The 19,576-nt window shown below is 28.5% G+C and overlaps 1 protein-coding gene across 1 annotated transcript in view; it reads left to right on the top strand.

Annotated features, from left to right (window-relative positions):
* Window positions 1-19,576, top strand: part of LOC127070396 (putative uncharacterized protein DDB_G0277255) — a 49,945-nt gene that overhangs the window by 2,322 nt on the left and 28,047 nt on the right. The window lies entirely within an intron of this gene.

The raw sequence follows: 19,576 nt of genomic DNA, 5'->3' as shown, positions 1-19,576 counted from the left end.
TTTTCGCGCGCTTTATTGACTCGTTCGAGAGTCTTATTTTTTAATCCTTTTTTTTTTTCTTTCTTTTCTTTTCTTCATTCTATCTTTTATAGTTGCATATATATATGCAACTATAAAAAACTATATGGAGTATCATTCAACGCGTTGTTATAAGGTTGATAATGTTTTTTGTAGTTGTGTGTGTATATATATATATATATATATATATATATATATATATGCAATATGATAAAACACGTTGTTATAAATTTAACAATTTCTTTATATATATATATATATTTATATTATATAAATTTCTTTATATATATTATATATTATATATGAAGATTTATATTGAATTTTATAGTATGGATTATGATAAAGCGCGTTATTATAAATTTAACAATTTTTTCGTTCGATTGATTTATTAAATAATTTACGATTATTTAAGAACAATTTCTGTTTTTTTTTTCTCTCGTTAAATAAGTGATCTTATTTTTATTAATATTTTTTTATTCTTGCTATATATATGTATATAGAGGATGACAAACGTTTTAGATTTTTAACGATTGATTTGTTAGATAGATTTTTTAACAATTTTCTTTATAGAAAATTATTAGCTAGAAATCTCGTATTTTCTCGCATTTTATAGAATTACTCGAGAATTTTAAGATTGATTCTCATAAATGAGTATTTCATTAACAGAATAATAATATCTTCTTTAACTCGTAAAACGACATATTCGTAAAAATCTTCTCGATGATAAATATTAATATATACTTTTAACGAACTAAGATAATCATAAAATTAAGAACTATTAATACGATCAACGATGATGCTCATTATCAAGAAACTTAATAGAACACATATATACACATAACCAATCTCTAATATCTACAATGAAACCAAAAAAAAAAAGAAAAGAAAAAGAAAAAACAATTAAAAAAAAAAAAAAAAAATTGTGATAATGTTAAACATACGATCATTGCGTGATAATCATTGCATCTCGTGTTGTTGGGAACCTCTAGAATTTTCAATAACAACGAAACATTAAAAAAAAAAAGAACTTATGTTTCAAAAAAGATATTATCGGGTTATTAGCGATTAGAAGTGGAAACCTACGCGATTTGAAAGTTATATGAGTCGGGATTTATCTCGATGAGGATAGAAACACACACACACGTATATTTGTATATATGTGTATATAGACACCTACACAGTTTCTCTCTCTCTCTCTCTTTTTCACACACATATACACAGAGGGAGAGAGAGAGAGAGAGAGAGAGAGAGAAAGAGAAAGAGCAAGTATATAACATCGGTTTCTTTCTTCTCATTTATTCTTATTTTCACCATATACCATTACTACATCTAATAGGATATATACACCATAACATAAACGTAACTCGATAGAGAAAGAGAGAAAGAGAGAAAGAAAGAAGAAGGTAACGGTATAATTGATTGATCCAATCCGCACAAGAAGAGATTATTAATAATATTTTTCTAAAGTAGACCTACCACATTGGCACGAGCTCTTTTAGATTTTTAAATACTGATAATGATGATGATGATGATGATGATGATGATGATAATGATGATGATGATGATGATAGTAATAATGATGATGATAATGATGATATTGGTTTCGGATGTTATCGAGAGATCCTTTGTGTTAAAAAATAAAAGAGATCAACTGATTGATTGATTACTCTGTTGTTTAGTTACTTGGAATATACACAGTCGAATTGGATCAACTCTGCTATGTATATCAGAGACTCTCTTTCTCTTTCTCTTTCTGTTTCTATAAACGTTTAGGGATATTTTCATACTCTCGAGTTATTTATGATCGTCATCGTTTGATAAAAGATAATAAAAGAGAGAATGAATAAAAGAAAGGAGGAAAGAAAGAAAGAAAGAAAGAAAGCAAAGAGAGAGAGAGAGAGAGAGAGAGAGAGAGAGAGAGAGAGAGAGAGAGAGAGAGAGAGAGACAGGACAAATGAGCTTTGACGATTATGATAAAATTGATCTAACTCATAAATATATATATTACTTTTTTTTTTTTTTTCTTTTGAGGGAGATAGATTTTTGGTGGGTGGTATGAGGATTATGAATTATTGAGATGAAATTATTTTTCTATAATCAGATGTAGAAAAATGTATATAATAAATTATATAAATAATATATGTATATATTGTTATATATATGTATAATATTATAAATATATATATATAACTCTTGATAATTAATTAATTCTCTTTTACGTAATTTAAAGAAAAGAATCAGCTAAAAAAATTGAAAAAAAAAAGAAAGAAAAAGAAATGCATCCGGAAAGTTTCGTCTTATTGTTAATATTCACTTTCGCAAGATCACCACATTATCTAGTATCATACTTTCTAATCATGTGGATATTTTGATTAAATAGAAAAAGAAAAGAGAAATGTTATTTTTTTCGATGTAACGACTACGAATATAGAAAAGTACGCAAGTGGCTGCGTATAGATATTTATTTTTGAGATAAGAAGAAAGAAGAGAAAAAGATAAATAACGTGAATGAATATCTCTACGTTATAATTGACAAAAAATTTTTTTAAATAGTTTGACCGAAAAAAAAAAAGATGTGTCCGACGGTGCGTAAAATTTTTGAGTTACAGTTGAATAATCAGTTACAGTTGTTATAATCATTCTCGGTTCTCAAATTTCTTTATATTTGTCTCTGTCTCTCTAATTCTAACTTTACTTCCTCATTCTCGTCGTAATAACGACAACGCGCGACCCGAAAGAGTCCGAAAAAATTTCTCGATAAACTCATGAAAATGATTGCCTCGATGACGATAACAACCGATCTCGACGACGTTTTCTTCTTCATTCATAAACTTTACTCGAGTTCGTTGATCGAAGTTCGCGTTATCATTCAGATTGAATGAAAAGAGTTAATATACATACGTACATACATGTGCGTATATATATATATATTTATATATGTATGTATTTATTTATGTATATATGTATGTATCTATATACATAAATCTATCGTTTCATGACACCTGCTACTATTTTGTTTTTTATTTCTTTCTTTTTTTAATTCAATTATTATAGATAGGTTATTAATACTGAGATATACGTGTGTGTGTGTGTGTGTACATTTTGTTGTTATTGTTGGTATAATGTAATGATTTTTTACATAACGATCGAGATAAATATTTTTACATAGTATCCAAACGTGAGAATTCTTGTATAATTTACATTGTTATTGTGGAATAATTATTAGTAATTATAGCTTGAGTTTCTTTTTTTTTATCTTTGTAACGATCTACCGTTTGCTTAAAGTTATCGTTAGTAGTATATTGTGTTTTTTACAATGTGTAATTGTTTTCATTTTTTTTTCTTCTTCTTTTTGTTCTTGTTCTTCTTCTTCTTCTTCTTTTTCTTCTTCTTTTCCTCTTTTTGCCTTTTCTTTTTCCATTGAAGTTAGAAAAAGTTTAGAGATAATAAAAGTGAAATAGATAACAATTTATTGCTTTTGACAATTACTTCTTTTTATATAATTATATATGTATATACATATACGTATTGATAATTTCTATATATTTATGATATAATAATAATAATTGATAGTATATGTATATTAATTAATTAATTATAAGTAAATTTTTGATCATCAATAATTAATCTTTGAAAGCTAATTTCTAATTAACAATTAACAATAATTATTATTAAATATCTTATTACAATATCATTAATATATTCAATTATTAACGAATAAAACTAACCATTTCATCACTTTTTATTCCAAATTCTATCTTTCTTCTTTCATCCCTTTTTCAATTCTATTCCTAAACGTAATTCTTAACAAATTAACAAAATCTTATTTTCTATAACTAATAAATCTTTTCCATATTACATGAATATCTTACGATTTTAATATTTCATTCTTCTCTATGGAAAAATCATCGTGATATTAAATATAAAGGATAGAAAATCGCGACAGGAGTTTGAGTCTTTCGATCGACATATAGTAGTCGGGTGCATTCGAGACGTCTCGTCGAGGCCACTCGACCAATTTTATCGACAAAATGTTGACCGCGTTCCATGCGTCTATGACACGTCCCATCGCATACATACACAAACACACACACATATACATAAATATATACATAAATACATACATCATACATATATATATATATATATATATATATATATATATACACACACACACATATATGTATGAACATCGTGCGGAGCAGGGTTCGTTGGCATCATATAAAAAACCGTTCAATGTGCTTTCGTGTTGGTATATCGTTGACAACGACGAGGAGGAGGAGGAGGTTGAGGAGGTTGAGGAGGTTGAGGAGGTGGAGGAAGAGAGAGAACGATAGGGTGCAGGGGAAGGGATGGGGAGGGGTAAGGTGAGGGGGACAAGAGAAGAGAGAATGTACGTGATAGTAAAGAGAGAGAGACAGAGAGAGAGAGAGAGAGAGAGAGAGAGAGAGAGAGAGAGAAAGAGATAGAAGAAGTTGTCATCTGCGACCATCTGGATCGTTAAGAGCTCGTAGATTCACGCGTGAAACGAGCCGTGTGACAGTGTGTTGTATCACTGTAAAGCGTGAACAATCGGATCGCGTGTTCCTACCGATCATCTCGACTTCTAATGGGACTAGATTTTTCCCTTTTTTTTCCTTCCCTTTCTTCTTCTTCTTCTTCTTCTTTTTTCTTTTTTTCTTTTTTTTTTTTTTATTCTATTTTTTATCAATTTCGAAAATAATCTTCAATTGTCGCTGAACCCGCGTGAAATCAACGAATTCGTTGATTCAAGGTTGTGTGTTTGGTTTTTTATTTATTTTTTTTTGCTTGTTGCTGTCGTTGTTTTTTTTTTTTGTTTATTTGTTTTGTTTATTTTAATTCGACAGCAATTGAAAGGGGCCGTGCTCAGGACACGATTCGTTTAATTCTACTAATTCTTTTTGCTTCTTTTTTGATTTTTTGATTTTTTTCTTAATCGCAGTTAGTCAAAATGATTATGACTGTGTTGTTGGAATAATTAATCGATTTCGATTCGTGTCCGTAGTATTTTTTTCCCTTTCTTCTACTTTTTTATTTTATTCTTTCTTTTCTCGTCGATTTATCATTCACTTTGACTCGAAATATCTCTCGATTTGTTTTTTTTTCTTTTCTTTTTTTTTTTTTTATTTATCTTTTGAAATAGAAACAAAGAGCCTCCTCTGATATTTAATTTAAGCGATTGCGTTAGAATAATTAATTAATTTCGGTTCGTGTTTATAATATTTTTCATGAAAATTGATTGTTTGTTTTGACTCGAAAGATTTCTAAATTTTCTCTCTCTTTTTTTTTCTTCTTTTTTATTTATCTTTTGTAATAGAAATGAAATTCTTTTCCTTTGCTCGATCGTATTAGAATAATTAATTAATATCAATGTGTGTTTATAGTATTCTTCATGATGATTTATCATTTGTTTTGACTCGAAACATTTCTAATTTGTTATGATATTTATCTTTAATAGTTTTGAAATAGAAATGAAACTCTTCTGATTTTTTTTCCTTTGGTAGATCTTATTATAATAATTAATTAATTTCAATGTATATTTATAATATTTTTTTTTGTACCGATGATTTATTATTTGTTTTGTCTCGAAAAGTTGAAATTTTTCTCATCTTTTTCTCAGATAGATCTAGAAAATTAGAGCAATTAACTCGTTTAAACGTATTTAAATTAATTCATTATCATTCTTATCTCTAATATTTTTCGTGCGAATTTTCTAAGAAAATTCTTTGTTCGTTTGCTCTCGAAAGATTTCTAATGTATGTTTTCTACAAATCTTATGAGAAATAACGATAATACGATATTAATCTAACGTCTTACCTAATCACTGATTCATCGTATTAAAAACAATGACTTAATTTCGACATATATTTCCAGACTTTTAATCATAATCCAAATTCAATGGAAATCTTTAACAAAATGAAAAAAACGAGTCCTATATCATCATCATCATCATCATCATCATCGTCGTCGTCGTCGTCGTCGTCGTCATTATCATCATCACCGTCATAAAAAAATAACACCGGTGTATTGTCTCGTTACGAAAAAGAAAAAAAAGAAAGAAAAGAACAAAAGGCAAAAAATGGAAAGTAGGTGGTGTGCCTATAGTTAAAAAAAAAAAAAAAAGAAAAAGAAAAGGAAAAAAAAAATAAGTGCAACGTACCGATGTGTACATGCATACATCATACACAATACACATGTACGTACGTACATACATAATAATCATGACTGTCTCTTTCTCTTTCTTTTCATTTGATGTTGTGCCGACACGAGTAAACATATTTTCTCACGTGTTAAAAGAGCCGGCTTTTCAGATAAGCAAGCGACACTTAAAACGACCGGATTACTCGTATAGATCGGCCATGATCGTTATCTGACTCTCTCCTGAGAATCTTGAAAGAAAAACGACGAAGAATCTCATGTAATAGTGTGTTAGTAGAAGTGATCAGGTGTGGTCCCCTTCTTTTCGCTTCTCTCCACCCCCCACCACCTCTCTTATACCCCCACTCCTCCAACTAACCTCTCCGAATGGTTCCAATATAAATTTTCTTTATGGTTATTTTGATCTGACATCGATTGGCACAATTTGTGTCATGTGCGACCTGTCAAAACTCTTTACGTTAAACACGTATCCACATATCCGCCATCATCATTGGCGTCATCATCATCGGCATTATCATCATCGTTATAACTCTTAAAGAGAAACCTGTCCGTTCATTTTTCATTCATCTTTTTGCTATCAAGTACCGGACAAGTTGGGTTTACGTCGTTCATCTTATATAGTTACCGATAATCCTCTTGTTCTAATTTTACGGTCAGTCAAACATGAAATCGTTATGGACTTGGGTAAAACGTATTATATATATATATATATATATATATATATATATATGTATGTGTGTGTGTTACTATATATAGTGACACAGTGAGAATATCGTTTTCTTTTTTTTTCTTTTTTTTTTTTTGGTTTTTGGTTTTTGTTTCTTCCATGATGTCGAAGATCTTTGTTGCTATATTTCTTTTTTTTAATAGATTATTTTTTTTAATAAGTGCTATTATAATATAAAATATAGTATTATAGTGTGTAGTATAAATAAATATAATATTATACTATTGAATTAAATTGGATTAAATATTTGGTATATTAATTATATTTATTATACCGATATTATATTAATTATATGTATTCAATTTTATATATATATATACTATGTATATGTATAGTTTATTATATACTATATACTATAAGTAATCCGATAAATTTCGTTCTATCAATTCTTTTTCTTCTATACACAAACAAACATTCAATTATAAAATCTCAACGATAGAATTAAAACATTATTCCTTTCCTATAATTTCGATTATAATTTACATAATCAAAATTATCACTCACACTTTTATTGTTAATAACGAAAGAGTTCAAATTTAACATGAGACGTCTATTCTAAATTCATTAATCGTTCTAATATCTCTTTCTTGACTGATATCTTAAAACGTCGATGATATTAAACGTTTGTTGTATATATGTTGTAATTAAATGATTTACTTCTACTTATATTTAATTAGCCAGATCCTCTCATGTTTCTAATTTTTTAAATACCCTCTTCGAAATTAATTCCAAAAGGTTTTCACTTATCTCTCTCTCTCTCTCTCTCTCTGTGTTTCTTTTTCTTTTTCTCTTCAGTCAAAGAAGAAAAAGGACATGATAAAGCGAAAGGTGACGAAGTGACGACATGTAGTGGACATTTAAAAAGGGGTAGGAGAGGGGAAGATGAAGATGAAAGGATAGAAAGAAGAAAAAAGAGTATACTCTACACATACATTCACATAAATGTATATATATATATATATATATAGACACCACGATAATACCGTGTCTCCTCGTCGCAAGGTTTCACTTCGTTTCGCTTCGTCGACCATCCCTGATACATCTTTCTCTCTGTTTTATTCTGTCTCTCTTTTTTTATCTCACTTTCAGCGATTGTCCATCCTTCTTGTTCTTGTCTCTTGTAGGACTCATTGATGCACGACACTTTTGTTCTGCAAATGCATATCATTCTTTCTCTCTCTCTTTTTCTCTTTTTGTCTTATTGTTCTTTTCTTTGTTAGTGGATTATAATGAAAATTAAAATTTGTTTATTATTAATTATTATAAATGAAAGTTTGATTATCTACATATACATATATATATATATATATATACATATTTTTTTATTATATATATATATATATATATATTAGAGTGATCATATATTAGTTATTAGATTTATATTTGGAAATATTAAACATATCTTTAATTCCATTCAAATCGATTAACTTATCATTCGTATCTGACAATTTCGGCTTGATCTAATTTCTTATACAAAAAATTATTTATTACCAATATCTTGAATAATATTATCGATACAATTAAATGAATTGAAAAATTGAAATAAAAATTGATTCTAAGAACTTCAAAAAAAGAGAGAGAGAGTAACAAAATTGCGTTAAATAGACAGAGATAGAAAAATAGAGGGACCAAACAAACAGATAGAAAGAGAGAGAGAGAGACCAAAGAGGCTAAACAGATAGACCAAAAAAGACAGAGACAGACAGAGTGAAAAAGAGAGAAAGAGAGAGAGAAAGAAAATTAATGTCGTTCTTCGTAGATCTCATCGAATAATATTAAGTGTGTCAAGGAATACGACTTGCCTACTTAACAGACTCGCATGAAAAAGACTCGTAGAAACATCTGAGAAAATGCGACCATTCGTCGTTTCGTATCTGAAAATTAAGATTCTCTTCTTTGTGAACGACTTGTCGCTGCTCCCTTAAAACTTATCGTCGACGACTAGTAACTTGATCGTTCAATACTTGTCTCGACGACGATTGGTCGCTTCTTGCTAATCACTGGTCGTTAGCAACTTTCACGTTAATTTATGCGACATCATTAATTATGCGCCAAGTCAGACTCCTCACCTTTCTTTTCGTGGTTTTTTATTTTCCTTTTTCTTTCCTCACCCTTTGTTTTCTTTTTTCCTTTTTATTGTTTTTCTTTTCGCACTTGAACTTTTTTCTTTCTTTTCTTTTGTGTTTTTTTTTTTTTTGAGTTTCGTTCATTTATTTTCCTCGATTACGTTTATCGCGTTTTATTTATTATTTATTTGTCTTTCGAGATATCGACGAGATCTATGATCTTTTTTCTTCTTTTGATTTAATTTGATTTAATTCAATTCATGTTTATTTGATGTTTCACCGATCACTTCGATTGGACGCATATATCGATACGATTTTAAATATTTTAAGGAAATAATCCGAAGGATTCTTAATGATATTTTGAATGATTAGGATATGAGAAATGATTAGATTCTTATTTTATTCAGATTAAATCTAGTATCATTATTTCATTAGACGAATCGGATTAAGTATAATCTTTGTTTTATTTTTTTTTTCATTTTTAGAGAATAATTGGAGGGATCTCTAATAAATTTGGGATGATATTAGAAAGAGAGAAACGATCGATTAAACATTTGTTCCTTTTCTTTTCTTTTAATTCTACAAATATCATTATTATAATTAAAAAAAAAAAAACAAACAAAAACAAAACTTTTTCAAGCATAATTTTTAATCGAGCTTACAAAATAATAAGAACGATATTATAATCCTACCATGAAAATAATCGATAAACCAAAGTTTCTTTTAATTAATAATTACAAAAAGATCAGCATATATATATATATATATATATATATATATATAAAGAAAAGGACAATAAAAATTTGATTTTCTCTTTTCTCTCTTTTTAATCCCATAAACCCTATCTCTATAATTTCATAAAAGAACGAACTCCCTTTCGAGAATAATTTTTAATCGAATTTCTAAAATAATCGAAACGACATTTAGAATATTGAAATTGAATAATATCGAACGATAACGATACGAAATTGATAAAAGTAAACGATAAAGAAAATTTTCTTTTAATTCAATTCAAAACTATGATAATCGATTTAAATTTCATCTTCTCGATCATTCTTTCATCATGAAGAATAAAATCTTTCTCTCTCTCTCTCTCTCTCTCTCTCTCTCTCTCTCTTTTATTTTTTCTTTTTCTGTACTTGACCATTTCAGTTTTTGCTCTGTAACGGTATCATTATAGCTCTCTCGTGGGATCATCTTGTACCTACATGAGGCTCAAGAAGTCAGCTTGGAACGAGTTGTAACACGTTCGAAAGTTCTGGCTGTTCACTTCAGTCTCATTTGTGGTAGTACATACGTTGTTGCACATTCAATCGTTATATATATATACATATGTGTACATACGTGTATGTATGTTGCATCCTGATACGACATACAGACTCATCTTCTCCCGTGAAATTATACGCGGCGCGACTTCTCATTATCCAATCCCGAGCATTTTGCCGCGTTCATACATGCACACAGAAATATATATATATATATATATATATATATATATGTATATAAATATAACACACACACACACACACATAAGTGTACGTAAGTAAGTTCGAATTTGTTTTCTTTTTTACAATCAGTTACTACTACCAACTCTTTTAAGTATCTCTGTATCTTTTTTTTTTTATGCAAAGTAAAATTTGCGATCTTTTGTAGTCCCCTTTTTTTTCTTTTTTTTTCTCTTTCTTTTTTTTGTGTAAAAGAGAAATGATCTCTCTCTCTCTCTCTCTCTCTTTCTTTTTCTGTCCATTTGTCTGTCTGTCTTTCTCTTTTTCTTTTATACGTATAAACTGTGTCATTCCTTTTGGTAAGATGTCGATAATATATGAGACGAGAGGAAAAGAGAAGAATGTAAGTAAAAATCGCTCAATCACTTTATGCCCTTTATCATCATTTAATCAATTTCATTTCATTATGCAATCTAATCGTACGAGGTTAAAGATACCCCGCAGATTCTCATCGTACACGATTGCCAGCAATTTCACCGAACGTGCAGACTCATTATTACGAGCGAATTCGATTATAATAATACATTATATATATATATATATATATATATATATATATATATATATATATATATATATGTATGCACTTACTGTGTATCTTACTATGTATCTTATATACATATACATATTATATCTACATTGTGTATATTTAAGAATATATATGTATATATATATATGTATTTGTGTGTATATGTTAAATGTATCATAATAAATATTTTATAATACTATATATAGAATGTTACAATATTAGCATGAAATATTATATAATATGATATAATATTTTCTCTATGCTAGTAGCATATATATATATATACTAATTGAATTATATATACATATATCTAATAATATATAATTTTTCTATAAAACGAAAGAATATATATAATACAAATTTATTTATGCGTAATACAATTTAATATAAAAATAATATATGCGTATATATGTATATATATAAGTATATTATTTTATTTTATATATAGCATATATTTAAAAATAAAAAAAGAACGAAACTATCTGCGACGCGATTTGTCAAATTTCACAAAAAAAAAAAAAATAATAAATACGATCATTCAGCTATTTTATTCTATTTCCACGAAATTCGATTGTTCTAAAAATGTCATCTTCTACGAAATCAAAATATAAGAATCTTCATCGATTTCTTAGAAAACCAAGCGCGACCTTACGTATTTGAAAAAATCTGATGTCTTTGTCCAAAGATAAAAAATACACACACACACACACACACGCACACACACACACACACACACACATATATATTGTAAATTTTCTTGATTTAGTTGGAAAGATTATTAATCGATGATAGGAATGCATATTATTTTAAACACGGATTAAAGATGATTAATCGTAATTTTATATTTTCACCGATCAACGATATATACGATCGAATGCAACATTCCAATGGACTTTCCACACCTCGCAGTTTATGTCGAGGAGTACTCACATCTATGGCTTATGCAAATATGAACCGTGATTTGTGAGAACTTTCACCTTTGGGAATATAATAAGACGATTAGATAAATCAATGAATGTTTTTAACGGAGTTGGGAAAGTTTACGAAATAATTTCACCATTATTATCTAATTTATTTGCTTTTTAAGATTTTCACGAAAAAAAAAGAATGAAAGAAAAAATAGATATATTATTTTAATTATATAATTATTTTTCATTAAAGCATCTTAAACAAATAGAGAGAAAAACAAAGAGAGAGAAGGAAGGAGTCTTAGACAATTAAATTAATTAAAAATATATACACATTATATACATACATACATACATATATATATATATTTATATATTGTAATAATAATACGTATTATTTATTTAATATTTTTCATTCATGATAACGAATAATGAATATCCCTTAAGATATCTTATAAAAACAATTTTTAATACATTTATTCACGTATATTAAAATATTACAAATTACATATAGGTATATGTATATTGTACATACATACACATACACAAGTACATATATGTCTACGATGATTTTTTCTCACATTGCACTTTCTAAAGACTCGAAGATCGATCGATCCTTTGGGTATATTCAACCGATGGATCTGTACCACTCTAGGTGTTTGAAATATCCTATGAAGAAGGAGCATGTATGTTGCGCATTACACACATAAATTATATCCAAGTATCTTTATAACCGTCGACGGTGTTATACGACCATACGAGGAGAGAGGCATCCACCCAAGATTTCTTTTCTTTTCATTTCTTTTTTTCTCTTTTTTATTATCCCTTTTTACTTCTTGAACGGCTTTACTGATTTATGAAGCCGTTCTTTGGGATACCGTCCAAGTACTTTACAAAGTTCCATTAACTCATAGAAAGAGAGAGAGAGAGAGAGTATGGAATAATATTTTTTTTAATCTTTCTCTCTTTTTCTATCTCATTGAATATTTCATTAATAGTAGAAAAAGAGAATAATATAGATGTATATATATATTGGCAGTGTGTGTCTGTATGTGTATATAGTGGAATGAAAATTTTTTAATCTAACTTTATCTTTCTAATTTTTATATATATATATATATATATACGTAATATAAAAATAAATTTTATTATATGTACGTATTAAATATATATATGTATATATGTATATATATATATTCTTATTTTCTAATCTTATAATAAAATTTTATTAACAAATTATATTCATAGTTTATATCACAAACAAAAATATTCATAGGTATAATAAAAGATTCTATTTTTTCTAACTTCACTTTCCAACTCATTAATTACTTCATTTACAAGCGATGCTGATAATGAAATATCGTTAAGAAAGAAACAGAGAGAGAAAGAGAGAGAGAGAGAGAGAGGAAGAGAGAAAGAAATATACATTTTTTTTTCTTAGGAAAAATCTCTCTCTCTCTCTCTTTTTTCTCTTTCTATTTCTCTCTTCTTGAAAGTCAACTAGTTGGAAAATAAATTCAAATGTTATTGCAGATAAAATCAAAGTCCTTGGTAAATTAAAAAACGCGACATATTTCTCTCCTTACGTAAAAGCAACATGTTTGCTTATTGGATCCATCTATTTAATGATCTAAGATTAAGTTAATTTCGATCAATCGAATTCATTTATTATATTTTATATATATATATATATATATATATATATATATATATAAATTTTTTCTGATATAAAAAGAGATCGACATAAGGATTTAAAAAAACTTTCATTCTATCGATAAATATCATATAACATTTCAACAAATATATATATATATATATACACGAATAACAAGACAGAAATGTATATACTTTTTCTTACTTTTTTTTTTTTTTAAATTCATCTTTTCTTTTTTAAGACATTCTCCCTTTATTCTTACATACAAACAATGGGTGGGGAATTGTTATTTTTTATTTAACATAAGAAACAGAACGAGAAAAGAGACGTTCGAATGCGCGAATCTCGGCATTCGTTTGAAACCATTCTCCGTCGTCGTAGACGTCGTCGTCGTCGTCGTCGTCGTCGTCGTCGTTTCATTCGGGCCAGGCCACCTTAGCGTTTAAGCAACGGAATAGCAGCAGCAGCAGCACAGCAGCAGCAACAGGTGTCACGCACGCATGCCGTACTTGAAAGAGTGAGAAAGAGAGAGAGAAAGAGAGATAGAGAGGGAGAGAGAGAAAGAAAGAGAGAGAGCAAGAGAGCAAGAGAGAGAGCAAGAGAGAAAGAGAGAGAATGAATGAGTTAGTAGAGACCGAGCAAAGAAACGGGTGAGAGAGAGAGAGGGAGAGAAGGAAAAAGAGAGAGAGAGAGAATGAATGAGTTAGTAGGGATCAAGCAAAAGAGCGAGAGAGAAAGAGAGAGAGAGAGAGAGAGAAGCGGCCTCTTTTGCTCATCGGCACGCAACTTTGATCTCTCACCGCGCACGCGCGTTTTTCCATTTTTTTTTTTTTTCATTCTTTTCTTATTCGTCTGACTTTCTTTTCTTTTCTGTTCTTTTCTTTTTTCTTTCTTTTTTATATATTATTATATTTTATTTTATTATATTTTAGTTTAGTTTGGTTTAGTTTATTCAGTTATTTTAGTTCATTTTATTTCATTTGAAGTTATTTTCTTAGTATTTCATTTTATTTCTCATTTTCTGCGTCTTTCTTCATTTTTTGACGATGATGCATCGTACAAGACGTTCACTCGACGAGAAAGTTTCAGCCACGTGTGATACGATACACACACACACACACACACACACACAGACGCACACGTATTTATCTTTTTTTTCTTCGTCCGCTATTTTCATCTTTCTTCTTTCTTTTTTATTTTCTTGTTCTCCTCGTCTTTTGTATTTTAACATTTTTATTATCAATTTTTGTTTTGGATTTTGTTTTTGTTTTTTCTTTCTTTTATTTATTTATTTTTTTTTTCTATTCAGCACAACAATTTCTAACGAATTCATTGTAATTTTAATGGAAGTTTATAATGATTTTTTTGTTCTCTTTCGTTCCTTTCTTTTTTTTTAATTTATTTCAAGCGTTTATTTATTTTATTTATTTGTTTTTTTTCAATCACAACGATCCTTAAAGAAAGATATATCCTGATGATTCTGAGTGAATCGCAATGATTCCAAATAAATTATAATGACTCGTTTCTTTCGATTTTTTCTTTTATTTTTATTTTTTTTTTTTTTTTTTAGTTAACGCATCAAATAAGTAATTATTAATTTAATCAATCGATGCACATATGTACATCTTGTATCGATCGTTCTTCTCATCGTCGATGAGAAAGTTTAATATGTTAGATGTAAAGATTTTTCTTTTCATGGATTTTTTTCCTTTTTCTTTCTTTTTCTATCCGTCTACTTCTTCCTTTTTTTTCTTCCTTATTATCTGAATTTGTTAATTTATCGATATGTACACACCTACTTGAGTGTCGTAGAAAATCCTTAAGGAAAGATTAACGTTGGCTAGTAACGTTAAATTTATTATTGCATAGATCGTATCGATAGTAAGAAATTATTATCGAGTTTGACTATTTACTACGAGTATACAAATACATACACACAAACATATATATATACACATACATAGGACAGGAATAAAGATTGTACGCGCGAACGTATGTTACAGGACGAAGAAACGAACACGGTGATTCTTATCGTCTTTATAAATTAACATAATCGCCTATACATGTTATTTTAATGTAGCTCGTTATGAAACCATACGAATTACTATCGATGGTGTTGATTGTTTTAATTAATTATTTTATATATATATATTTTTTCTTTTTATTTATATATATATATGTATATATCAATGGTGTCGATTTTTTTAATTAATTGATTTTTATATACATATATATATATTTTTTATTTTATGTCATATATATGTGTACGTGTGTGTGTGTGTGTAGGTATATCTGTAAATAACATTGTTTAATGCGATGATCAAGAACGAATATACGTCTGGTTAATTTGATTTAACTTTCTCTTAAATCCTCTCGAAAGAAATAATCACCGGAAGTACTACGTCATTGGTAACGTAGAAATTTTGTAAAGGAATAGATCTATGACTCACACACGTACATATGTACTTACTTACGTCGATATGTGAACATATGAACATGGAAGTTACTCTCGAAGGTCTTTTACGAATTCGTTTCGTTGTTCATTACATTTCTTTCATTTAGATTTCTCTCGAAAGACATATACATACATACAAAAAAAAATATATATATATGTATGTATGTATGTATGTATGTATATATATATCTTTAGATATGATCTGACACAATTTTTTTCCATTCATCATTTCTATTTTTTTCTTTTTTCTTTTTTTTCCCCCCTAAATTTATACTTTTTTAATTGATTTAATTATTTAATTATTTATTATCTTTCTCTATCTCTGTTTTTCTAACCCTCCAGCTTACAATTCTTTCTTCCATTCAAAATTTATTTTTTTTTTTCTCTTTTTTTTTTTTCCTTTAATTATTTACTTCGAATGTATTTAATTATCTAAGGTTCCTAGATATTATACATTTTTCTTTCTTTCATTGATTCCTTCATTTCTCAATTCTTGCAATTATCTAATTTATATCGGAATATATTTTAATTTAATTCATGACTACATAATTCGTTACTTTGAAAAAAAAAAAAAAAATAGAAAGATTGTCGAACAATAATAATTCTATCTAATCGTCTATTCATATCTATCTAGCTATCTATCTATCTATTTAGCGATTGAATATTCGCATGATCTAAAAATATGCCGAGTATTTCTTAGGCATATAATATAAACGATTTCGTCGGAAATAGAACGTTAACGTTTCAATCGTACCTCGAGAATGAGGAAAATTTGTTCGCTGGGATATTACAACGTTACGTTGTCAATTAATACTTTATTAGAGATTCAATCGAGGTAATTACATAGCTCGTTGCGATGAAATCAATATCGTCTATTCCCCGTTAACAGCATATATATATATCTATATGCATATGGAAAAGAGATAGATAGATATAGATAGATAGATAGATAGATAGAGAGATAGAGAGAGAGAGAGAGAGAGAGAGAGAGAAACTCATACTTACGATACGTAAAGAGGATATCTCTCTCTCTTTCTCTCTTTCTTTCTCTTAGATATTACAAAATATATCTATCTCTTTCTGTCTCACTCTATCGATGAACAACATTCTATCGATGAAAAACTATATATTATATATATATATATATATATATATATATATATATATATATATAATATACTGAATATATTACATTAGATATTTTTAAAAAAGACAGAGATAAAGATAAAAATAGATAGATAGATAAAGAAAGAGAAAGAAAGAGTATGTATATCATTGTATCAAGATTTAACAAAAAATCTTGAAGGATTCGATCGCACGCATCTTTTTAGCTTCTCGTTGCGGCTCTTGTAAGATTTCTTCTTCCTCTTCTTCTTCCTCTTCTTCTTCTTCTTCTTCTTCCTCCTCTTCTTTTTCTCCTTTTTAGTAGAAGGAAAAGAGAAGGTTACTTTGCACTGCTTGCTTGTAGTAGAGACAGGACGTCATGGAACGTGGGTGGTCCTTCTTGCCCCACTTTCGCTTACGCATGCACGAGCACGTGCGTCGTTCCTTTGCCTCGAGTCCTTATTCTTCTTCTTCTTCTTCTTCTTCTTCTTCTTCTTCATCTTTCTTTCTCCTCCTTCTTCATGTTCTTCATCTTCTTTCCTTCTCCTCCTCTTTCTTTTTATTATCATTATTCGTATTTTTAATCTTTCTTCCTTCTCCTTCTTCTTCTCCATCTTACACTTCTTCTTATTCGTGTTCTTCATCTTTATTTCCTTCTTCTCCTCCTTTTTCTTGTTCTTCTTCTTATTCGTGTTCTTCATCTTCCTTTCTTTTTCTTATTCTTATTCGTGTTTTTCAGCTTTCTTCCTTCAACCATTTCTTCTTATTTTTATTCACATTTTTCAACTTCCTTTCTTATTCTTATTCTTATTCTTATTCTTATTCGTGTTATTCATCTTACTTTCTTCTCCTTCTCCTTCTTATTCTTTTTATTCATATTTTTCACTTTCCTACTTCCTTCCTTTATTATTCGCATCTCTTTTCTTCATCTTCTTAATTTTATTCTTATTCTTATTCTTCATTTTTCTTCCTCTCCTTTCTACATTTTCTTTTTCGTCTTCTTCGTTTCCCTTCTTTCCTTTTTATTCGTCTACTTCATTGTCCTTTCTCTTCGTCCTCCTGCTTCTTCTTCGTTTTCTTCTTCGTGCTCTTCATCTTCCTATCTTCTTCTTTTTCTTCTTCTTTATCTTTTTCTTCTTCTTTTTTCTTTTCTTCGACGGTAGCAATGGCGACGTACGTACATGAAATGCCCACGTTTTATACATACTTACCATGGACGTATACCTATTATCACAATTCACTTCTCATTTCTCATTTCAAAGAGAAATATTTAATACAGTGTACGCCTGCTATCTTTTGTTTCCCCACGTACTTTTATCCTTTACTTTTTTTTTCCTTTTTTTTTTACTTATACCTAAAATTTCCCTCCCTCTTCCATTTTTTCTCGAGACGGTTTTTATTTTATTTTTTTTTTTGTTTTCTTCTTTTTCCTCTTTTTATCCTTTTATCATGCGTGTTGTTGTCGTATCTTCGAGGAGTGTCAAGGTGATATTTAATACAGAGGGTACAAGAAGTCTCCTGTTTTCAACATATTTTTTTTTTTCTTTCTATTTTTACCTTTATTTTCATTCTTTTCTTTTCTGCTTTTTTTTCTTCCTTCTTTCGTTTTAGTTTATTATATCTTCTCTTTGTGGTGGTCTTGAACTTCTTTTTTTGTTTCTTTTTACGCGTGTTATCGTATCTTCGAGGAATGTCAGGATGATATTTAATACAGAGGGTGCAAGAGGTCTTTTGTTTTCTGCATATATTTTTTTTATGTTCTTTTTTTTTTACTCATGATACCATAACCTTTTTTTTGCAGGGTTTACAATCCTTTTTTTTTTCTTTTTTTTTCTTATAACGCGTGTCATATTTAAGGAAGTCAGAGGAGATATTTAATACAGAGGATGCGAACGGTCTTTTGTTTTCTTATTTATCGCAAATTTTCTTTTATAAGGCTTTTCAAATTGGAAATAATCCAAAATTTATTTATTTTGAATTCAAAAATAACGATCGCATTTAAGGATGCTTCGTATCAATATATTATCATTAACATACTTCATTCGTACTAATCCGAGTTATTTAACGTTCTACATTTACGTACATATATATAGATATTATGTGCATGTATATATAATACAAACGAAATGGTTACGTATTTGTAAATACGCATTCAATTTACAATTAATTAAATTTGTCAGAGAATGAAATTCGTAAAGTATCGTAAAAGTGTCGTGCGCGAGTATAAGCGGATTAAAAATTTCTTTTTAATCAATTCTCAAGTGTCGGCCAACGCGAATCAAACACGTAAAATGATATATAATTAGAATTTGAAATCTCTATGCTCACTATTTTTCTTTTTCTCTCTCTCTCTTTTTTTTTTTTTTATTAGCGATATATTTCGATCGGTCAAACTTTTATTCTGCTTTAAATCTTAACAGTGATAAATCA

Source organism: Vespula vulgaris, chromosome 18 (genome assembly GCF_905475345.1).
Source record: "Vespula vulgaris chromosome 18, iyVesVulg1.1, whole genome shotgun sequence".
Taxonomy (NCBI): domain Eukaryota; kingdom Metazoa; phylum Arthropoda; class Insecta; order Hymenoptera; family Vespidae; genus Vespula; species Vespula vulgaris.
This window is presented reverse-complemented; position numbering and strand designations above follow the sequence as displayed.